At 34.2% G+C, this 25,747-nt stretch overlaps 1 pseudogene; it reads right to left on the reverse strand.

Annotated features, from left to right (window-relative positions):
• Positions 1–1,359: 1,359 nt before the first annotated feature.
• Positions 1,360–25,747, reverse strand: LOC149250369 (putative E3 ubiquitin ligase SUD1; annotated as a pseudogene).

Here is a 25,747-nt window from a genome sequence, read left to right on the forward strand (position 1 = left end):
TATTGGAATGTGAAGAGTCATGATGTAATGTAATGTGTCATTTTGTAAAGAAGTTGAAGAGTCATTAGGGAAGTGCAAGCGTCACAAAGGGGAGTTAAAGAGTCACCCCCTCTTGTTATAAATATAACCTCATAACTCATGTAAAGGGATTTTGGGAGCCAAGATTTTGGCTAGGCTTAGGCTTAAAATCAGGAGCTTGGGAGTTTGTGAGAGCTTTAGATTCTCTGTAGCATAGAGGAAGTATATTTATTTCGAGGAGCAAGTGATGCTGACTTCACGTTCCACTATTGGAACTAGTGGCCTGCCAGTGGAATATGTATGACTGCAACTTTCACTTAATAAAAAGCTCAGAGCCGACACATTTTCATGCATATGTTGTAAATATAGTAGGAATATTCTTGTTATGTTTTAAATGTATGTTATTTAACTGATGCTTATGCTTATGAACTATTTCATTTTCATTGTTATGAATCTTGTTGAATGTGTGTTGTAGTTTTAATTCATCACTATTAACTTGTGAATTATTTCTCGTATTAGCTTTTGATGTCATTTACACTCATGTGTTCCTTTCAAGTTGCGTACTATTAGAGGATTTTAAGGGGCTCACCTACTTTCCCTTCTGTGTGGTAGGACCTTCATGCATCGCACTTGAATCTGTGTAGGGTCACACACGTATTGTCACGAAAGTCATCATACATCACACTATGCATTATTATATCCAAAGCACATCATTAAAACCCACTGCATCAACAACCGGGACGTATTCCAGATGGGACTCGTACACTAAATGGTTTGAGGTCTAATTGGGACTTCATATCAGGGAGATCGCTTGAATGTTGGTGGGTCTAGCACTATCAACACTTGTAAATTGAAATTATTTCAGTAAAATATCACATGAAATGAGTCTATGCGTTTTGAACCATCTAGTGTGGTTCATCATTAGGAAAAATATGATGAACCACACTGGATGGTTTGAAACATGTAGAATAAAAAAATTTCATGTGAATTTTTACCAAAAGAATTGAATTTACAAATACATTATTGTCAAAAAATAATTCCTACATATTTAGTTTCTTAAAAATATGATCATTAACTATGGATGCCAATTTCTACAAAATAGGATCCTCATAATATTTTAGACAAAAAATAAATGAACTAATTTTTAAAAGGATGTTTAGAGGGGAAAAACCTACTCTTTTGAATCATCTTGTTCATCTCCATCAATCTATTCAAAAGTCGCACCCTCAATTTCATGTACCATCCTCCCAACATTTGTGGCAACAGGAAGTCTAATCTATGGTGATTCTATTCTTGGAAGTGATGACGATGAACATCTTGTAACCTTACCCATATTCTTTATTAATCATTCAAACCATCTCTACCATTCTCATCCTCGGGGTTTGGCAAGAGGAAGTCAGACAATCCAAGCATCCAAACAATTAAAAAAACCAGTGGAAAAGAACAGTCTTAAAAGTTTCTTGTGGCTTGAAGTTATCAATGGAAAATGGAATATAGATATGAAAAAAAAAACATGTCTATTGGGATATTTGTAAATGGATCTGACATCATAAAACAAATTCAAAACTAACAAGTCAAAGCTATTTAATGAAATAAACTCACATTAACCAGCAACCAATAATATTAACTAACAAAACATATTTTAAATTTACTTATCAACGTACGATGTATCCAAATGGTATAGGGAAGGAGAAAAAAACATTGCAAGTTTGATTGGTAGGAATGTGAAAAAGACAATCAATCTTCCATAAACAACAAGATCCTTCCTGCATGTTTATGTATTATATCATTAATGAGATCTTGGAATGGATTATAGTTTCGATCAGTAGGATTTATGAGAAAGTATACAACACTAGGATGAAGTACTTGTTGATTAATAAATCAAACAAGAATGTTATTTGATACTTGAAATATGTAATATAGTGTTAATCACAATGCATTAGTCTTTTTGCACGATGCAAAGACATCTACATAAAAATTAAAAGTAAATAAATTTAACTTCTGCTACAAAATTACAGCATGAAGAACACAATTTCCTTAGAGAGAATGAGAAAACCTCTCAAAGAAGGTTGACAAAGATGTTTATTTGTAACATATACAAAATCCAAACAAGCCAGTGAAGGAATGAACTTCCTAAATGTGACTCCCAGGAAAATCTCACCCTATGAGACAATGTTGTTCCAGGCATTCTAATGGTCGACACATCCAACCAACAACCACATAATAAAGGTAAAAATCCAATCTCCACTAATGAAAGAAAAGAAACATTCACCATAGTGGAAAAGTATTTTCCTCTATATAGCAACAACCTTGTAAGAGGAGTAGAAACCTGTGCCACCGAAGCGATACAATAGATCCTATTCACTGTCAAAGGCTCACCTTTATTGTAGCATATCAAGGTTATTATGCCAAGATAACATAAAACATAAAGAAAAATAACCATGTAATTAATAGAAAGAGTTGCAAATAAGAAACTTATAAAGAAGAAAGAAAGACTTTTATCAATACTTCCACTGATCCCCCAATTTTAGTAAAATTTGAACCACTGTCAGATTGAAGGACACCAATGCTCATATTCCTTTGAAGAAACTCCTTGGTGAAGGCACTTGTTGACATATTTTCAACTGAATCGAGAATATTCTTAAAATTGATGTTGAAGAGAGCCAAATCTAACCCTGAAGCACTAGACATTCCTGGTGTAAGTAATGCATTAGATGTAGTGACGACAAGTTGAGATGTAATAGCAAGAACTTTCCGTCCTAGTTGAAAAGGTAGAAATATTACAACACCAAGAAATATCGTGTTACTAACCAACTGTTGCAAGGTAAACATCTCAACAAAATTATTTAACCAAAAATGCTAAGCAAAGGAAATTGTCATTTAAAAAAGATCTAAATCATATAGGGAAATATATGAAATTTAATGGGACATGTAAACTTTCCCAAAAGAATTAAATTTAACAACCTTCTCACAAGGGAAATGGACTGTCTATTATTCCATTTTCAATCAAATGAAACACAATACCTTGCATCCCAACAATTTCAACAAATAGCACATCCTCAATACCATATGCAACATCTCCAACATTAGACATTTTCTCAGCATGTTCCTCAAGCCATGAAACTTGCACTTCCACAAGAGCCACTACATTTTTTGCATTTCTCCTAATCAATTTCCCAAAACGAATGTTTTCCTAGCCATCTCCACCACCCTCACCATTTCCCCCAAGAATATGAGCTCCATCTGGTATAGGTAGACGTCTTCCTACTTTTTCCCCATTTTTCCAGTTGATTCCATTATCTTCCCACTCAGGGTTTTTCCTTTCAATTTCATGAAGATGTCTAAAGAACTCACGTAGATAGGTTGCACACAAAGATATAAAAACAATTAAAGCTAACATAGGGAATCCATGCAAACAATCTATAAAAAAAAGAGCTGGAGAAATATCTTTCTTGGAGATATGAGTTAGAAATAGTTTCTCAGCCTCCCCAAGGCTCCTCATAAATGACATTTGCCAAATATAGAAATTTATGAATGGTATACAAATGATCCATATAGAAAGTACAAAGGAAAGCCACAAAATGAAGTGCAAGTAATGCCATGCTTTTGATGTTGTATGAAATAAAACCTCTTTGAAAGGTAATATTGTTGGCACATTTTCAGCATAAATAGGAGAAACAAAGGAACCGGTGGTTGCAAACCTACACATAAATATCCAAAAAATAGATCGGAACAAAATAACATTATAATGATATAAGAATACAACATAAAAGTATTACACTCAACCAAACGTTTATGCCAATACCCAACAACAAAAAGTGGTTCAATTCTGCATTAAAATATAGCTGCAATATTAACGGAGAAGGTAAAACCTATTTCACTATTGACCTATTTTCCAAAAGGTACTACACAAATAAGACTCTAAAATTTTCTAGAAAATTAAACAAAATATGCCAGTTATCAAGGATGAACTCATGATAATGTCAAAAGGATGGTAACAAACACTGTAAGAGAAGCTAGAGACTACTAGTACCCAAACGAATAATTTTCCTCATCAAACGAAATGAAACTCAACAAACTACCTCAACCTTGACTATAACCTACCCTTGCAAAATAAAAGAAAAATAATAAAAACAAATTCTTAGGCCTCAACTTTATTGATAAAATTCTAATTTATATCCTTGAAGGAATATTGTTCCAAGGTTCAACACACACATTATAATTTTTTTTTTGAACTCTCAATATTATCTAATTAAATTACAAATTCCTAGCAAAAGAGCATGTTGTGCATCCAACATCAGGATCACTTTGAACACTTTAAAAACCTTTAACATCCGAATACACTCCAAATTTTCTCCTACCATAAGTTTGGTCTCTCAAGGCGAGAGATGATAGAGTTGTTAATTATTAGCCTATTGCTACTGACTCATTGAACTAACATATTTATAATGAACCAAAATTAACAAATATAGAAATTTGAATTTCCATTTCATATATTTTTTTAGTTATACCTTGTTTCCTTCCACTCTATCACATGGTCATAGTGTATTCGCTGCACACTTTTTTCTATAGAACCTTTTCTTTTTTAATTCTATGGGACCTCACCATATTATGTTTCTTGTTTTAAAATAATCATAGATAATTTACAAATATTTATCATTTTTTATATGTATTAGAGCTAAATTTTGTTAAAAGGTAAGATTACAAATTCAACTAAGTACCTACCCAAAGACAACGAGCCTCTCTACCACTAAGCTACATACCACTTTCATGAAGGGCACCTTTAATGGTTTGATGTAGTCATTTTTGACATGCTACATCAAGCACTCCTTAAAGCATATAGATGAGGCTTCCTAGCCACCTAGATCTAATACTAAGTTAAAAATTGGAAAATAGAGGCATCAGACTCAAAGCTACGCCATATTACAAGGTTTCTCCACCACTAAGCTCCATTCTACTTTCATGTTAAGCACCCTTACTGAGTTTCTCTATAAGTGCGGTTTTCCAAATCCAACACTACACCTCAAGCAAAACATAATCCAAAGAGCCCTAGCCAACAAGCTCTCATGCCATGTTCAAAACTAGGCGAACTAGGATTCAAACTTAATGTAGTTACACATTTCGAAATAATGAGATGCTCTGCTAGCCAATAGGGTACTCTACTACTAAATTACATGTCCATTTTACAGTGGGAAGAATTAACAATTCATCATAGAAGTGTGAATTTCCATATCAAACACTTTTCTTAAGACACTATAGCTAATGTATCTAAGCCACTTAGCTTTGATGTGATGCTAAAAACTAGGCCATCTAGAAATCAAACCAGTGACTTGACTCTTACCATTGGGATTCTCTACCGCTTTCATGGTAAACACACTTAGAAATTAATTATATAAGTTCAAATTGATACATCCTACACTCTCCCCCAACCCACAAAATTCCTATGATACAATGTTGAAAACTAGACAAGTTTGGATTTGAACTAAGGACCTACCCGTGGACATTAGAATTCTCTACCACTAAGATACACATAGGACTTACCCCCCGCTAGAAATTCATTCTACCACTAAGAGTCACCCTTAAACCACACTTTGGGTTAGGACTCTCTTAGCCACATATCTTTGATACTGGAAAGGTTGGGGATTGAACCTAGGGCCTACCCCTAGCCAGTTTGCTCATCTTCCACTGAGATACACACAACCCCCATGTAGAAATTATTTTGCCACTAAGCCACATACACATTTCATAATAAGTAATAATTTGTTGTACAAGTGTGGATTGCCACATTCAACACTCCATGTCAAGGTAATACTTCCTATTCACCTAGCTCTAATACCATATTGAAACTACAAAGGCTATGAATCAAAACATGGATCTGCCTTAAGCCTATAAGCTTCTCTACCACTAAGCTACATATGTCATGCTTCCAGCTAGTGTACAAATCTACAATTGAGGTAAATTCCCATTTCATGATAAATGGCCTTACAACTTGAACACAAAAGTATATATGACCATATTCAATGAAATTTCACAAATATATGAAAGTAGAGCATAAACCTTAATTTTATTGTTCTCCTAGTTCATAAGGTAAGTCATCCCTTTTGACCAAAGCTCAAATAACCAACGGATTATGTTTTCTCAGAGATATTTTAGAGAAGTACATGCCATCTCCATGTTGGTCTTTAAAGTTCCATAAGTTTTCCTAAACTTCTATGCCATATTCCATATGATTATTTTCCCTTCAAGTATATTGATACCTTTTTCTATTTCAATATTTCTTGGGCATGATCTAGGAGCATCCTAGATCCATCTTATCTCTAGAAATACTAAGCACTCAGAGGGATCATATATCTCAAGATGGAAACCTCTTTTTGCGTGAAATAATATTTGATCCCTCTCAGTGCTTAGTATATCTGAACATAAGATGGATCTAGGCTAGTTATTATACCCATAATAATATATAATGAATAAACTGGTAAACAAATAATAGTATATTAACTAATTTCTTCTAATCAAATTGGTAGCTTTTACATTACATAGGATTTAAAATAAACCTATTAAAAACGATGAGAAATTATATTGAAAAATGAAATGCTAAAATACATAATTATTTTTGAATATAAATTATTTATTTTGTATCAAATGTCATGAAAAAAATGTTAGAGCTAAGGAAAACCCTCACACAATCCATGAAAAATAAATATATAAATAAGAAAACATTTTAATATCACTATAACAAAAGAAATGAAAACATTTTAATATCACTATAAATATTTATTAAATTTGTATAAATAAAGTCCACGGGGTAGCAAATTTCCAAATGCACTAAGTGGTAGAAAATTTAGCATAAAAACATATTTTACTATAACTTTCTAGTAGAGTAGTTTCAATGCAAAACTTTTGAGGGAGGCACTCCCCGCCAACTCTTACATTGAGATCCTCGTAACACCATCATATTTCGATCAACCACTAACCCCCTTGGGTTATGGGAAACTTGGGGGTGAGAGTAAATAGGCACAAAAATTGAACATCAATGTATACGTTCTATTATCCATAAATATAATACCTTTCTTTGATGTTAGACATACTAATATGATTTAATTGATTCCTACTAAGAGCTACTTTTAGGCACCTAGTGTGTATTGCTATTGTTGTGCCTAGTAGTCCCATGTTTGGCCTATTCATGGTTACTAATTGGTTTGACATTACTAAAAATATTTTTATACTATCGTATCTTAAGTTACTATGGTGATTTCACCCAAAGGCGCTATGCAACCCAATATCGTAGGACCCCATGTAAACATTGATGCACATAAATGTCAATTTTTACTAGGGTATGGGGAGGTTTGCATTAAATTTTCAGGTAATAAAATAGTTAAGATAAGTTTGAGGCAATCATTTGATGGGTTTATCGATGATGGTTTACAAGTCCATGGTATTCCATAGACCATGATATTTTCCAGTGGTGTTCGTTATGATAAATCATATTTAAAGGATTGGGGAAATACATTATAGAATGCAAGAGTACCAGCTTAAATACATCTTAACTCTGGACTTGATCATTCTTGGAACTTAGTAGATTTGGATTTAAGATGGATCTAGGTTGGTTTACAAAATAATTAATGTTTATGAAGTCCTTGTAATATAATTTTTCCAAATTGAATGTTTCTATAATTTCTATCTTATAATTGGTTTTCATTGTTAAAATAAAAAAGTTAAACATAATATGAGTCTTATATAATACTTTCTCTTGTCAATTATAAAATGTTATCGACCTCCTAATATAATAAGATATGATACTCAATGCAAACAAAATTTCCGATAATTCCTAGAATTAAAGTTGTTACGGTAACAGACATATTGGTATAATTCTATTAATAAATAAGTTTTATTGACACTTCAAAATTGTGCCAACCTTATACTAGAATATTAAATCGACACTGACTATATGGTATTTTCTATATCAAATTGTAACCAAACTAGTTCATAATACTAATATACATAATTATTATCCTTTTCATATAAAAAGATTAACAAAATTTTTAATAGGAACCGTAAATAATATTAGAAGAAATAATGTAAGGAGTCCTAGATTAAGATGCCAAAGATTTGTTTTTGTAAGTTTATATAAATTTGTTTTATATAATCTATGATGAGAATTTTATTGAAAAAAATGATGAATAGATATATTCAAAGTAGCAAACTAAACATAGTCTAGTTAAAGTTCTAAATTCTATATCCACTATATAATTCCAAATTTAATGAAATATGTTTATTGTTGAAGTCGTTGTAATATAATTTTTCCAATTTTAATGAAACATGTGTTATAGGATAAAAATAGGAGAGTTTCTTTAATTGGCAAGAAATTGGGAAACTTTGATTTTTCTTCCTCAGACAATGACAGTGAAACGAACCCAATGAACTTGACAGACTTTGTAATAGAGTAATGACCAAGTGAACCTGATGTTTCAAGACAAGTTACTTTTATGGCACCTCCATCATCATGTCTATTATCTTGTGTTTTTTTTTGGTGCTTTGTATAGTCTAAAAGACAATCTAATAGCCTATGAGATATGCAACTATAAAATTTTGAGCCTATGCGACTGATATGGTATCCCAAGTGGTATAATAGTAGCTTGCACTACTTCTGTTTATAATTTTTTTATAGTAATATAAAAGACCTAATATTAAAAAAAACGCGAACAATTTTAAAACAAAAAAAAATAAAATTAAAATCTTGCTAAGTTATCATTGAGTTAGGCACACATAAATTCATTTAAATACTTGTGTAAGAGGTGCCACAATGTCAAATATTGCATCCATGGCGACATCAAGTTTAAAGGAACTGACATATTCTCACCTAGGTCATAGTGTATTCTCTCATAACATTTGTATATGCTAAAAAAATAATAGTGAAAAGAAATATTTTAAGGTTACATTTATTGAATATCTGTCAATTGTACAATTAAATATATAACCAATGACTTAACATCAAATAAAAACTTTACGAATATGATTCATAAGACTTCCATGGATAGGATCCTCCATTTATCCATTACAATTATGCCTACAATGAGAGCATAAATACAGTGCTACTCAACTTGAATCATAATCATTAGCCTACCAATGTGGAGTTGATGGTCTATAATCGATGTGTCTTAAAGAGTCAACACCTACAATTTTAAGATAATCCTTTGATGTATCTCATTTGGAGGCTACACAAGTGAACTATATTACACTATACTACATGTGAGACATGTTATCGTAGTGCTTGTGTCATAAAAAAAATCCAAATGCTTAAGTGCCTATGGGGGGATGGGAATACACCTAGGAGTAGGCGGCCCTATGAATGGATTATGCCTAACATTTGGTTGATTCTAAGGGGAGCCAAGACAAACCCATTGTAAATCACTAATGTTAAAATAGTGCACATGGAGGTTAATTGTAAACATGGCCTATTATTTGCAAAGATAATAAAATGGTACCTTTGTATTATAACAAATTGGCTTAAAAAAACATAAACGATTGACTCATTTACTTCTCTTTCCATGTATCAAATGTGCACCAACCATTGCAAATACATCTTTTCCTAGGATCATAGGGTTGGTTGAATCTTGGTTCAATAAATAACCCCACGATTTTTTGTTTGGTGATATTCAAATCTTTAACTTATCGTTTAGTGATACCAGTGAGTGTAATTCTCTCATCTTACTCCTATATTGAATAATAATTTTCAATTGATGATGGGCATGGTCAATAGAGGTAATAATGAGGTTAAGGGATGTAGCTAATAAAACTAGTGATGGTTTCCTCTTGTTATAAAGCTATTCAATCAATAGTTTTAATTCATTTAAATATTCTATAATTTGTGTTTGTTGTTTGGTATTTTTCTCCAAGTTAATGTTTTCTTGTGACTTTATCATTGGGTTGGTTTTTTATTTGTCTTTATGTTTTCAGCTAGTACAATTATATAAATTATAATTGCAATTAAGAAAAACGCTTTAAAATTTTGATTTTTTTAATAGAACAAAAAATATGACTTACCTCTAAAGCTAAATGGCCATAGAATATTTGAAGCCTTTAGGGTTGGAAACCTTTACCAGATTACTAAGGACATGCTTGCATTGCATTACATCTATATTGGAAACTGGTTTTCCAATGGAAATCCTGGTTCGTGAAATAATGAGACGTCATATATTTTTTTTTATGCATAGAAAAGTGGGTACATGTTATTTTTAGAACCAAGTGTGCATTAGTTTAACCCGACTTTTAACCATGTTGGGCTGGTCCCTCCGGAGCAACAAACATATAGCAGATAGCGTAACCCGACTTTTAACCATGTTGGGCTGGTCCCTCCGGAGCAACGAACATATAGCAGATAGCGTGATTAAGGGAACCTATGTAATTGCTCCCTCAAGATGAGAAGCGTATCCTAATTATATTATGACCCGACTTTTAACCATGTTGGGCTGGTCCCTCCCGAGGAACAAACATATAGCAGATAGCGCGATTAAAGGAACCTATGTAATTGCTCCCTAAGATGAGAAGCAGAGTGAAAAACGGGGTGCGGATGATTGGGAGCGTACGGGAGGGGAAAGCGGGATGCAATCACCCAAATTAATGGGCGCATGGGAGGGGGACTGCGGGATGCGGTTAACGACTTTGGAGCATCATGGAACATTGGTTGAGAAGCCACCATTCCTCATGTGTATATATATATGTCTGTACAGCCAACCCAATTAGAGAAGCCACCATTCCTTATGTGTATGTATATATGTCTGTCTGTACAGCCTAACCACAGATAAATTGGTAACTGTGAGAATATAAATCAGAGATATTATTTGTACTGTGAGAATTGAGATTGAAATCAAAATTTCGGATGGCAGCCCCTTCAGTTTGAAAAACCACGAATGCTACAGCATGAAGCGTGGCGTTTTGGCGTCTCACTCAGCAGCTGCTCCATGAAGGGAGATGTCAAGGAGGGATGCCTCAGGGAAGTCAAAGTCGTATCGGGACTTCCAGCGAAGAACAGCATTGAGCGCCTTCTGAGTTTCAGGGTGCTGGGAGGAGAGCACCGCCTTCGGAATTATCAATCCATGACGACATTGAATGAGTTCGTGGAGGAGGGAAGTGTCCGGACTAATGTTGTGGAATGTTATGTGACAGATAATCCAGAGGGGAATAGTAGAGAAGATACGTGCACCTTTATAGATACCATCGTCAGATGCAACCTGCGGTGCTTGTCAAAGTTATTCGACCGAATTCTAACAATGTGTTTAATCCCATATACTTATCTCTACATTATGGATCAGAAAAGTCTTAGATTTAATATATTAATATGTTAGAATTTTGGGGTGTTATAAAGTGTTATAGATATTTCATTTATTAGAATAATCCTTACAATATTTTGAATTTTTTTATTATTTAGTTTATTCTCTTACATTGCAAATTTATCATTAGTAACCTCAATGCTCAATGAAAATGAAATAACAACCAAAAGAACATGTGATCCCAGGAGAAAAGCTAAGGAGAAGGTGAGGCATATGCTTTTCTCTCTTTTATTTACTTATGAAAATGCAAACACAAAGTAAGAGGCACCCACTATAAAGTTTAAGACTATGGCTTAGTTTCCTACTACAAAATCTTCATCTTCTTGTGTTATGCTCTCAAATTTAACTCCTAAAAGCTTTGTTCAACCATGGAACAAGTATGATACTAAATAATCGAACCTCCTCTCCTTCTAGGAGCCTAGTATTAACATAGCATGATAGATATATAGGAATTAGTGATTTTGCATCTCTCAACCCTAAATTAGTGCTAGGCTTTGGAATTTCTACAATCCTTTTGAAAGACCACATGCAAGTACTCTGCATGAGTGAGCGATGGGTGCTAACAGGGCATCTACTAGGTACCATGGTGATCAAACAGTTAGTTCAACTTGTTGGAGGCATAGCACATGAATATAGATTTTTACTAAAGTTGATACCACACTATTTAAAAAATCTGAGTGTGTAGAATGTTGTTAAGGGGCTAAGACCTATGTTGAGAAAGTTTTGACCCCATAAGTGTTGTTTGATGGCTCAAAATGCCTCTAGAGGGCTTCTAACATAAACTTCTACTTGAATTACCACAAATATGGGACATGCAAGAAAATTCCACCAAAATTTTCCGTGACAAAGCACAAATATAGATGAAAAATTATACAACAACCCTCTTTGGATTGTTCGGAGATGGTGGACACTCTTTTACACATCAAAATTTCTAATTTTTTATTATCATAAATCACTGAAATTAGTCAAAAGATAACCTTAAAAAGAATAATAACAAGTCTCCATTTGCTATAAAATCTATCTTGGATGTGTTAATATTTTCCTGTATTCCTGGTGCCGCAATGGATGCTTGGGACACTTTGCAAGCTATCTACCAAGTATTAGACATGCTCAAATAGTAAAGATTTTTTGTAGCCCCTACCACAACCCTCTTCAATTCCTCTCATTGCCGCCGGTCTAGACGGAACTTAGGGGCCAACTGTTTCAAATAATTTCATAGGACACTTGGAAAAGCCTATCCAACATTTGTGTATCATGATCATCCCTACAATGACTTAAGGTAACATAGGAAAACTTATGAGTTTGAATGAGGCTTTTTGAACGATCCAGTGGCACAAAGGAACCTTCCAGCGCTTAGCATATTGAGGTAATCCTTAGCGAAAATCTTTATTTCAGCTTCCTTGCAAGTTTTAAGTGCTTTTAAACCTTTTGTAACACAACATTGATCCTCTTCCTAGTGTTGTAGCACATCACTAACCCTTAATGTAGAGTTGCATATGTAATCCTAGGCAGAATTTGATGTTTTCCCTCAAATTTTACCATTTTCAGCGTCTATAGTGCTATATTGACCCTCTATGTAGTCCTATATCAGAGAACTCAACCTCAAGGATGTGATATAACACTTCCCTAATCTCTTACTCAGCTCCATATCACTATCATGGCCTTCTTCACAACATTACGAGGTCAAAATTGCACTCAAGGCTTAATTTTAGTCTCTTCAAATATTTGTAGTGTAGTTTCATGTAGAAATTATGATGAAAACTTGCAACTGCTCAATAATTTTTAATCAAAATCACAAGACACAAACCTACTCTACTAATTTGTGGAAATTAATTCAAAATTTAGATAAATCACAAACATGCAATGAGAAATAACACACATGCACACAATATTTTTCTTGGGGAAAGTAATTTGCTAAAAATCCCAATACATGTTTGCAATAATATGATGAATAGAGATGTATTGCAATTAATTTTCTCAACTGAGCACACCCTGCAAGTGAATAACCTATCTCTTTGCTCACTGAGAACTAGTTTAACTACACATAACTTAATATAACCTAATTAAATTGCTACAAGTTAGGAATCACTCATGCTTAATTGAACTCAAGCCCTCCAACTCAAATTAACTGAGTTAACTAAGTGGCAAGTGGCATGTTACCTCGGTTAACTATATCCATGATTTCTGCTGATGTGGAAATTTTAATTTTCTCTAGTTTGACTAAGCCAAAGTCAAACTGAGATTTTCTTGCTGCGTTTTAAACACTCCCTCTCACCAAGAAAGGGATTATCAACCACCCTGATCCTGCACCTGTGGAATGTAATGCATGCAACACTTCACACCATTGTTGCTACTAATGCAACACCAACAATTGAGAAGCATAAAAATAAGCATAACAAAAAAAAATTGAATCAACTGTGTCTGCAACTATCTACTAGGAAACTTGTGCTGCTACTAACTCTGATGTCAACACTCCTCTCCACTCGTTAGTATCTGACTGAAATTGATCCTCCTACTACTGAATATTGTGCCCCCCTTGTAGAGAGGTAATGATACATGAGGACAATGCCTCAATGGACCCTGCCCAAATTTCTGCAACTCTTGGAGTAAGGATCTACATCATTCCACCTCACTCCTGGAGTTATAGCTGCATGTTCTCCCTCTTCCCACTTGAATTGAACTCCACCCCTACCAAAGGTATTTTCTTTAATGGATGTCTCCAGTATGCATCCTCTCTAGCTCTCCATTTTTGGATGCTCTGCAACTTTAAGAGGCTCCTTCTGAGGCTCCATTGGTAGAGATCTAACATGCTCTCTCTCAACAAACATGTCTCTAGTCTCTACCTTCCTCCTCAATGCTATGGATGCATCTTCTACCTCAAGGACATATAGTTTTTTGACTCGAACCCAAATTTTCTTCACCTATCCCATGCATATGTGTCTCAGGAATGCCTTTCCTTTGCTCAAGATCACATCATAAACAAGGTATTCCAAAACTACTAGTGAGGTGATATTTTTCACTAGGCCTAGAAAAAACATCACATTATTGAGTCAAAGAGGGGATACTGACTCCCTCTGAAAGGTGACTATACCAATCTCGGTCGTGTTGTATCTTCTGTCGTCCCCAAACTCAGTAATCATATGGAGATATTTCTCCTCCAGGTCACTGAAAAAATCTCTACAGCATGTCATGTGGAATGAGGCACCCGAATCCAAGTACCACACACTCCCCATCACAGTTTTGGCCATGCATACAATAAGGGTGAAATCTAGCTTAAACTATGAAGCCAAAGCTTCAATTGATGTTGCTACTGCAGACTCCTTCTTGCTATAGTTTTTGTGTGGACACTTTGTAGCATAGTGCTTGAATTCATGACAATTGAAGCCTTTTATTTTGGACAAGACATTCTTCTTACCCTCTTGGATGGATTCAACCTCACATTGGGACTTCTTGTTGAAAAATAATAATTAGGTTTATTCTTCATAATGACATATATTTGTGTTTTTATGTAAAGAGCTGAAAATAAGAAAAATAAAATTATTGTAATGCTTCTGTCGTGGGTTTCATGAGAAAGATATTTTATTTTTGAGTCAAGGCTCCCATTGAGAGCCTTTAGGAATTTTGTGATCTAGTCATAAAATAATAAAAGTGTCATTGTCATGTTACACATTATAAAGAGTCACACTTGTCTATGTAAAGTCATCCTCCAAGACCTTGTCAGTAGCCCTCATGATGTCGACCTACAAGAAAGAGATGTATCTAGAAGAAGAGGTTGGCTTCCCTCTTAGAAACCCTCATTTTCTTTAGTGGATGTCTCCACTCCACATCCTCTCTAGCTCTCCATTTTCAGATTCTCCACAACTTCAAGAGGCTCCTTCCGAGGCTCCATTTTTAGAGATCTAACATGCTATCTCTCAACCACCATGTCTCTAGTCTCTACCTTGCTCCTCAATGTTGTGCATGCATCTTCTACCTCAAGGAAATACAGGTTTTTGACTCGAACCCCAATCTGCTTCACCTATCCCGTGGCTATGTGTCTCAGGAATGCCTTTCCTTTGCTCAAGATCACATCATAACCAAGGTATTCCAGAACTACTACTGAGGTGATATTTTTCATTAGGCCTGGAACAAACATGACATTCTTGAGTCGAAGAGGGGATCCTAACTCCCTATGAAAGGTGACTATACTAATCTTAGTGGTGTTGTATCTTTCGTCGTCTCGAAACTCAAGAATCATATGGAGATATTTCTCCTCCAAGTCACTGAAAAAATCCATATAGCCTGTCATGTGTAATGAGGCACCCGAATCCAAGTACCACACACTCCCCATCACAGTTTTTGCCATGCATACAATAAGGGTGAAATCTAGCTCAGACTGTGAAGCCAAAGCTTCGCTTGATGCTACTACTGCAAACTCCTTCTTGATAGACTTTTTGTGTGGACACTTTGCAGCAAGTGCCTGAATTCATGACAATTGAAGTGTTTTATTTTGGTCAAGTCTTTCTTCTTCCCTTCTTGTATGGATTCAACCTCACCTTGGGACTTCCTGTTGAAAAAGTGTAACTAGGTTTGGTCTTCATAATGACATATATTTGTGTTTTTATGTAAATTTCATGAGAAAATTAACATAATTGAAACAATGAACAACAACATATATCAAGCATAAACATCAGCATAAAAAGTAACACAAAAACACATGATCAAGGAGTTCACCCGTCCTAGGCTATGTCTCCTTGGTCCATCTTCCAATGGCTTGACCCTGTCCAATTATGCTGAAAAGTGTGAATACGTACATTTAAGTGCTCAGATGCCTCTGAAACCTATTCCAATGGCTTCAGAAGACCCAAAAATGGTTGTCTAACCTCTTCTTGCTCCCAAATTGGACAAATACTCAACAAGTTCTAAGTTTCCCTAGCTTGGTTGTTATTCGCTCTACAAATTCCAAAAAATTCAGCACGAGTCATACAATTTCAACCCAAATTATGTTAACAGAGCGTCAATTTAGCCAAAATTCAGTGAAAAACGTAGGTGCATTAAAATGGCCGCGAAGCCATTAACTCCAAAAAATAGGGTCATGTAGGGTCATGTAGGATCCTATCCATGGAAGTCTTATGAATCATCTTCGCAAAGTTTTTATTTGATGTTAAGTCATTGGTTATATATTTAATTGTACAATTGACAAATATTCAATAAATGTAACCTTAAAATACTTCTTTTCACTATTATTTTTTTAGCATATACAGATGTTATGAGAGAATACACTATGACCTAGGTGAGAATATGTCAGTTCCTTTAAACTTGATGTCGCCATGGATGCAATATTTGACATTGTGGCACCTCCTACACAAGTATTTAAATGAATTTATGTGTGCCTAATTCAACGATAACTTAGCAAGATTTTAATTTTTTTTTTTGGTTTTAAAATTGTTCGCGTTTTTTTTAATATTAGGTCTTTTATATTACTATAAAAAAATTATAGACAAAAGTAGTGCAAGCTACTATTATACCGCTTGGGATACCATACCAGTCGCATAAGCTCAAAATTTTATAGTTGCATATCTCATAGGCTACTAGATTGTCTTTTAGACTATACAAAGTACCAAAAAAAAACACAAGATAATAGACATGACGATGGAAGTGCCATAAAAGTAACTTATCTTGAAACATCAGGTTCACTTGGTCATTACTCTAATACAGAGTCCATCGAGTTCATTGGGTTCGGTTCACTGTCATTGTCTGAGGAAGAAAAATCAAAGTTTTCCAATTTCTTTGCCAATTATAGAAACTCTCGTATTTTATCCTATAACACATGTTTCACTAAAATTGGAAAAATTATATTACAACGACTTCAACAATAAACATATTTCATTAAATTTGGAATTATATAGTGGATATAGAATTTAGAACTTTAGCTAGACTACATTTAGTTCGCTACTTTGAATATATCTATTCATCATTTTTTTCAATAAAATTTTCATCATAGATTATTTAAAACAAATTTTTATAAACTTGCATAAACAAATCTTTGGAATATTAATCTAGGACACCTTACATTGTTTCTTCTAATGTTATTTACCGTTCCTATTAAAAATTTCGTTAATCTTTTTATGTGAAAAGGATAATAATTATGTATATTAGTATTATGAACTAGTTTGGTTATAATTTGATATAGAAACTACCATATTGTCTGTGTTGATTTAATATTCTAGTATAAGGTTGGCACAATTTTGAAGTGTCAATAAAACGTATTTAATAAGAGAATTATACCAATATGTGTGTTATCGTAACAACTTTAATTCTAGGTAATATCGAAAATTTTGTTTGCATTGAGTATCATATCTTATTATATTACGAGGTCGATAACATTTTATTATTGACAAGAGAAAATATTATATAAGACTCATATTATGTTTAACTTTTTTCTTTTAACAATGAAAACCAATTATAAGATAGAAATTATAGAAACATTCAATTTGGAAAAAGTATATTACAAGGACTTCATAAACATTAATTATTTTGTAAACCAACCTAGATCCATATTAAATCCAAATCTACCAAGTTCCAAGAATGATCAAGTCCAAAGTTAAGATGTATCTAAGCTGGTACTTTTGCATTCTATAATATATTTCCCCGATCCTTTAAATAGGGTTTATCATAACGAACGCCACTGTAAAATATCATGGTCTATGGAATACCATGGAATTGTAAACCATCATTGATAAACCCATAAAATGATTGCCTCAAATTTATCTTAACTATTTTATGACCTAAAAATTCAATGCAAACCTCTCCATATCCTAGTAAAAGTTGACATTTATGGGCATCAATGTTTACATGGCATCCTACCATATTGGGTTGTATAGTGCCTTTGGGTGAAATCACCATATTAACTTAAGATACGATAGTATAAAAATATTTTTAGTAATGTCAAACCAATTAGTAACCATGAATAGGCCAAACATGGGACTACTAGGCACAACAATAGCAATACACACTAGGCGCCTGAAAGTAGCTCTTAGTAGGAATCAATTAAATCATATTAGTATGTCTAACATCAAAGCAAGATATTATATTTATGGATAATAGACCATATCCATTGATGTTTGATTTTTGTGCCTATTGACTCTCACCCCCAAGTTTCCCATAATCCAAGGGGGTCAATGGTTGATCAAAATATGATGGTGTTGCGAGGATCTCAATGTACGACTTGGCAAGGAGTGCCTCCCTTGAAAATTTTGCATTGAAACTACTCTACTAGAAAGTTACAGTAAAATATGTTTTTATGCTAGATTTTCTACCACTTAGTGCATTTGGAAATTTGATACCGGGTGAACTCGATTTATACAAATTTAATAGACATTTATAGTGATATTAAAGCATTTTCATTTCTTTTGTTATAGTGATATTAAAATGTTTTCTTATTTATATATTTATTTTTCATGGATTGTGTGAGGGTTTTTCTCAGCTCTAACATTTTTTTCATGACATTTGATACAAAATAAATAATTTATATTTGAAATTAATTATGTACTTTAGCATTTCATTTTTCTTAATTTTTAATCCTATGTAATGTAAAAGTTACCTATTTGATTAGAAGAAATTAGTTAATATACCATTGTTTGTTTATGAGTTTATTCATTATATATAATTATTGGTATAATAAATAGCCTAGATCCATCTTATGTTGTAAGGTCTTGGTATTCGTCAATTGGAATCGCTATAAGAATAATTTTTTACAGGTTTTCCTCTCCAAGAGGGAGAGGTTTTGGTCGTAGCAGAAAGCCAACATCTTGTGTTCTTGTCTCCTGTATTTGGATAATTGTTTGATGAAATAAGAAATACACATACTAATGGTATCAAGATAAGATTGTGCTAATAAAAAAAACGTTAAAATAACTCACACATAGCTATCATGTGAATAAGAATCATATAAACTACATTTCGCTAGGTTCTTCAACATGGTTTCAAAGCTATGGTTACAATCAAAGGAAGGGAAGAAAAGGGACATTTCAAGGATCAATCTTCTAGCAGGACATCAAAGCAAGCTAAAGGACATCAAGATTTGCATTAAAGAAACAAACCCTGATATTGATCAAACCCTAGAAATTTACAACAACAGTCTACATCAGCAAGTTTGTCTATACAATCAAGGAGGCAGTCTACAACAACAAGAACTTGTGTCTCCATATTCCTCATCAAAAGGCCACCAAGACCCTCATCAATATGTCTACAAAAAAAGCCAACTCGAAGGATTTGAAAATGAAGATCACATCAACTTGGAGAAAGTTGAAACCTTAGCAACAATCGTGATCTACAAAATAAGGAAAATCATATTGAAGGCACTATCATCTCCAAGGTTATAAAATCAAGCAAGGATCGTATCCTTTCCCTAGAAGAAGACCATCTGAAGAAGCAACTAATCATCCTCATCAAAAGGGAGCAACCTTTTCCATTTAAGGAAAGGCTTTCTCACTTGAAAGAAGATCATCCAAGAAGAATCCCTCATACATATTCTTCAACCTTCACCAACATGATCAAGGTGAATATTTCATCTTCACATGACATGTAAGAATCTTTTCAATTTATAAATTTTGTTAAATGACTTCATGAATTGCAAGGACATCTATAAGTTGATGGGTCATCAAGATCCCTTGCATGGAGAAGAAGGATAGTGATAGTCCTCTAAGAAGCTGAAGTCACTAAAAGGTCTGCTCTAAATTTATGGAAATGGATACTTATAAGATCCCCTCATATAGAAATATTGGAGACATCAAAGAAAATCTCTAAGATAGACTCATTCTCTGAATGTGCAATGAAGAAGGTCACATGAAATGTTATCTACATGGAAGCAAATGTATCAAAGGATGTAGGATACCTTCATAAGGTCCCATCAATAAGATCGAGGAAGGAAGATAACCATCACTGATCTATAATGCACTAACAGATAATCAAGGTAACAAATATCTATGAGTTACCTCATTCAACAACTTATGGTCTCTATGATAGATAGTGAAAGACAAGTTGATGACAAAAATATTGAAGGTTAAAATAACTCAACCATGTACAGAAAGGAAAGGCAAGGTTGGTCGTCAAGCAAGATAGAATAAGTATAGCTAAGATTCAACACCATAGAAAGATTTTGGAAGCTCATATCAATGAAAGATGGAGGAAGATGAAGAAAAGGACCAAGGAAAGAGGGGGTAACAAATCTCTCCATATGATTATTGAGTTTCGAGACGACGGAAGATACAACACGACCGAGATTGGTATAGTCACCTTTCATAAGGAGTCAAGATCCCCTCTTTGACTCAAGAATGTCATGTTTGTTCCGGGCCTAATGAAAAATATCACCTCAGTAGTAGTTTTGGAATACCTTGGTTATGATGTGATCTTGAGCAAAGGAAAGGCATTCCTGAGACACATAGCCACGGGATAGGTGAAGCAGATTGGGGTTCAAGTCAAAAACCTATATTTCCTTGAGGTAGAAGATGAATGCATAACATTGAGGAGAAAGGTAGAGACTATAGATAGGATGGTTGAGAGAGAGCATGTTATATCTCTAAAATTGGAGCCTCAGAAGGAGCCTCTTGAAGTTGTGGAGAATCCAAAAATGGAGAGCTAGAGAGGATGCAGAGCGGATACATCCACTAAATAAAATTAGGGCTTCTAAGAGGGAAGTCGACTTCTTCCTCTAGATACATCTCTTTCTTGTAGGTCGACATCATGAGGGCTACTGACAAGGTCTTGAAGGATGACTTTACATAGACAAGTGTGACTCTTTACAATGTGTAACATGGCAATGACTCTTTTATTATTTTATGACTAGATCACAAAATTCCTAAAGGTTCTCAATGGGAGTCTTGATTCAAAAATAAATATCTTTCTCATGAAACCCACGATGGAAGCATTACAATAATTTTATTTTTCTTCTTTTCAGGTCTTTACATAAAAACACAAATATATGTCATTATGAAGACTAAACCTAATTACACTTTTTCAACAAGAAGTCCCAATGTGAGGTTGAATCCATCCAAGAGGGTAAGAAGAAAGTCTTGTCCAAAATAAAGGGCTTCAATTGTCATGAATTCAGGCACTATGCTACAAAGTGTCCACACAAAGATTCTAGCAAGAAGGAGTCTACAGTAGCAACATCAATTGAAGCTTTGGCTTCACAGTTTGAGCTAGATTTCAGCCTTATTGTATTCATGGCCAAAAATGTAATGGGGAGTGTGTGGTACTTGGATTCAGGTGCCTCATTCCACATGACATGTTGTAAAAAAATTTCAGTGACCTGGAGGAGAAAGATCTCCATATGATTATTGATTCTGGGGACAACAGAAGATACAACATGACCGAGATTGGTATTGTCACCTTTCAGAGGGAGTCAGTATCCCCTCTTTGACTCAATAATATCATGTTTATTCCAGGCCTAGTGAAAAATATCACCTCAGTAGTAGTTTTGGAATACCTTGGTTATGATGTGATATTGAGCAAAGGAAAGGCATTCCTCAGACACATAGCCACGGGACAGGTGAAGCAGATTGGGGTTCAAGTCAAAAACTTGTATGTCCTTGAGGTAGAAGATGCATGCACAACATTGAGGAGCAAGGTAGAGACTAGACATGATGGTTGAGAGAGAGCATGTTAGATCTCTAAAAATGGAGCCTCAGAAGGAGCCTATTGGAGTTGCAGAGCATCCAAAAATGGAGAGCTAGGGAGGATGCAGACTGGAGACATCCACTGAAGAAAATACCTCCGGTAGGGGTTGAGTTTGATCCAAGTGGGAAGAGGGAGAACATGCAGCCATAACTCCAAGAGAGAGGTGGAATGATGTTGATCCTCAGTCCAAGAGTTACATAAATTTGGGCAGGGTCCATTGAGGCATTCTCCTCATGGATCATTACCTCTCTAAAAGTGGGCCACAATATTCGGTAGTAGGATGATCAATTTCAGTCAGATACTAAGGAGTGCAGAGGAGTGTTGATAGTAGAGAAGGAGGCTGAGTAGCAGAGTTAGTGGCAGCACAAGTTTCTTAGTAGATAGTTGCAGACACAGTTGATTCAATTTTTTTTGGTTATGTTTATTTTTATGCTTCTCAGTTGTTGGTGTTGCATTAGCAACAACAACGATGTGAAGTGTTGCATGCATTACATTCCACGGGTGCAGGATAAGGGTGGTTGATAATCCCTTTCTTGGTGAGAGGGAGTGTTGTGCAAGAAAAAAAATCTCAGTTTGACATTAGCTTAGTCAAACTAGAGAAAATTAAAATTTCCACATCAGGAGAAATCATTGATGTAGTTAACTGAGGTAACATGCCACTTGCCACTCAGTTAACTCAGTTAATTTGAGTTCGAGAGCTTGAGTTCAATTAAGCATGAGTGATTCTTAATTTGTAGCAATTTAATTAAGTTATATTAAGTTATGTGTAGTTAAACTAGTTCTCACTGAGCAGAGAGATAGGTTATTCACTTGCAGGGTGTGCTAAGTTGAGAAAATTAATTGTAATACATCTCTACTCATCATATTATTGCGAACATGTATTGGGATTTTTAGCAGATTACTTTCCCCGAGAAAATTATTGTGTGCATGTGTGTTATTTCTCATTGCATGTTTGTGACTGATGTTCTAAATTTTGAATTAATTTCCACAAAGTAGTAGATTAGGTTTGTGTCTTGTGATTTTGATTAAAAATTATTGAGCAGTTGCAAGTTTACATCATAATTTCTACATGAAACTACACTACAAAGATTTGAAGAGGCTAAAGTTAAGCCTTGAGTGCAATTTTTACCTCATAATGTTGCGAAGAAGGCCAAGATAATGATATGGAGCTGAGTAAGAGATTAGGGAAGTGTTATATCACATCCTTGAGGTTGCATTCTATGATATAGGACTACATAGAGGGTCAATATAGCACTATAGAGGCTAAAAATGGTAAAATTTGAGGGAAAACATCAAATTTTGGCTAGGATTACAAAATTTAACTCTACATTAAGGGTTAGTGATGTGCTACAACACTAGGAAGAGGATCAATGTTGTGCTACAAAAGGTTTAAAAGCACTTAAAACTTGCAAGGAAGCTAAAATAAAGATTTTCGCTAGATTACCTCAATATGCTAAGAGTTGGAAAGTTCCTTTGTGCCACTGGATCATTAAAAAAGCCTCATTCAAACTCATAAGTTTTCCTATGTTATCTTATGTCATTGTAGAGATGACCATAATACAAAAATGTTGGATAGGTTTTTCCAGGTGTCCTCTGAAATTATTTGAAACGGTTGGCCCCTAATTTCCATCTAGACCTAAGGCAATGAGAGGAATTGAAGAGGGTTGTGGTAGGGGCTACAAAAAAGCTTTACTATTTGAGCATGTCTAATACTTGGTAGATAGCTTGTAAAGTGTCCCAAGCATCCATTGTGGCACCAGGAATATAGCAAAATATTAACACATCCAAGATAGATTTTATAGCAAATGGAGACTTGTTATTATTCTTTTTAAGGTTATCTTTTGACTAATTTTAATGATTTATGATAATAAAAAATTAGAAATTTTGATGTGTAAAAGAGTGTCCACCATCTCCGAACAATCCAAAAAGGGTTGTTGTATAATTTTTCATCTATATTTGTGCTTTGTCACGAAAAGTTTTGGTGGAATTTTCTTGCATGCCGCATTTTTGTGGTAATTCAATTAGAAGTTTATGTTAGAAGCCCTCTAGAGGCATTTTGAGCCATCAAACAACACTTATGGGGTCAAAGCTTTCTCAACATAGCTCTTAGCCCCTTAACAGCATTCTACACACTCAAATTTTTTAAATAGTGTGGTATCAACTTTAGTAGAAATCTATATTCATGTGCTATGCCTCCAACAAGTTGAACTAACTATTTGATAACCATGGTACCGTGTAGATGCCCTGTTAGCGCCCATCACTCACTCATGCAGAGTACTTGCATGTGGTCTTTCAAAAGGATTGTAGAAATTCCAAAGCCTAGCACTAATTTAGGGTTGAGAGATGCAAAATCACTAATTCCTATATATCTATCATGCATAACACAAGAAGATGCAGATTTTGTAGTAGGAAACTAAGCCATAGTCTTAAACTTTATAGTGAGTGCCTCTTACTTTGTGTTTGCATTTTCATAAGTAAATAAAAGAGAGAAAAGCATATGCCTCACCTTCTCCCTAGCTTTTCTCCTGGGATCACATGTTCTTTTGGTTGTTATTTCATTTTCATTGAGCATTGAGGTTACTAATGATAAATTTGCAATGTAAGAGAATAAACTAAATAATAAAAAATTTCAAAATATTGTAAGGATTATTCTAATGAATGAAATATCTATAACACTTTAGAACACCCGAAAATTCTAAGATATTAATATATTAGGTCTAAGACTTTTGTGATCCATAATGTAGAGATAAGTATTTGGGATTAAACACATTGTTAGGATTTGGTGGAGGTTTCAAACCAACTAATGTGGTTCATCCTCAGGACAAGGTGAGGATGAACCACATTAGTTGTTCTAAAAGTCCACAAAATACTAACAATGTGATTAATCCCAAAAACTTATCTCAATATTAATAGAGTCATTTTTTTAATAAAATGTAAAATCTATTGCAAAAACACCCATATCTTTCTTAGTATAAATTATTTCTTTTATAAAACGTAAAACTCATAAAAAAAAGTTTTGAGACTCATATTTTGCTGTTGCTGTAAATCTTAATATAATAGTAAACCAAAAAATTAGTAAAAAAAAAAATAACAAGGAAACCGAAAAATCTAATATATTATAAATAAATAAAAACTTCTTTCTAAAATAACAAAAATAAAATTTGCATGCAAAGAGAGAACAGAAACTGATATATCATAACCTGTAAATTAAACGGCGGAACGAACATCATGCGAGCGAGGAAAGGGGAGAATTTAAGAAACTTGTACGAGGAAAGGGGAGAAAAAACTAATATATTATAGGAATCGAGAATTTACAGAAACTTCGAGGGAGAAAGATTTAAAAGTTATAGGATTATTACACAGTGATCCTGCAGGCTTTGATACCAAAAAGCAATGGGCTCTTATCAAAATCTGAACAGAGCAGAATTATTGAAAATCAAAGTAGCATAAATACAATACGAAAGATTTCGCAGGCTCCGTGGAGGCATCTATATCTCTACTTTGCCTCCCACTTTCAATTTGATGGAAGAAGAGTTATGCAAACAAATCTATTGTTATAATCGTCCCGGAAACAGTGACTTTTATAAAACAAAATATAATGCCAAGTTTACATGTGTGAATCCTCGGCCACTTCACAAATGAATACAAATAAGCATGGCTTCTGCCGTGGGAATAACTTTGACAAGTACTGTTGAGACGTGGGCCGTGGGATTAACTTTGACAAGGACTGCAGGTTGCAT

This window comes from Pinus tabuliformis, chromosome 7 (genome assembly GCF_031772625.1).
Source record: "Pinus tabuliformis cultivar Carrire ecotype Pingquan chromosome 7, CPIR1, whole genome shotgun sequence".
NCBI classification, from domain to species: domain Eukaryota; kingdom Viridiplantae; phylum Streptophyta; class Pinopsida; order Pinales; family Pinaceae; genus Pinus; species Pinus tabuliformis.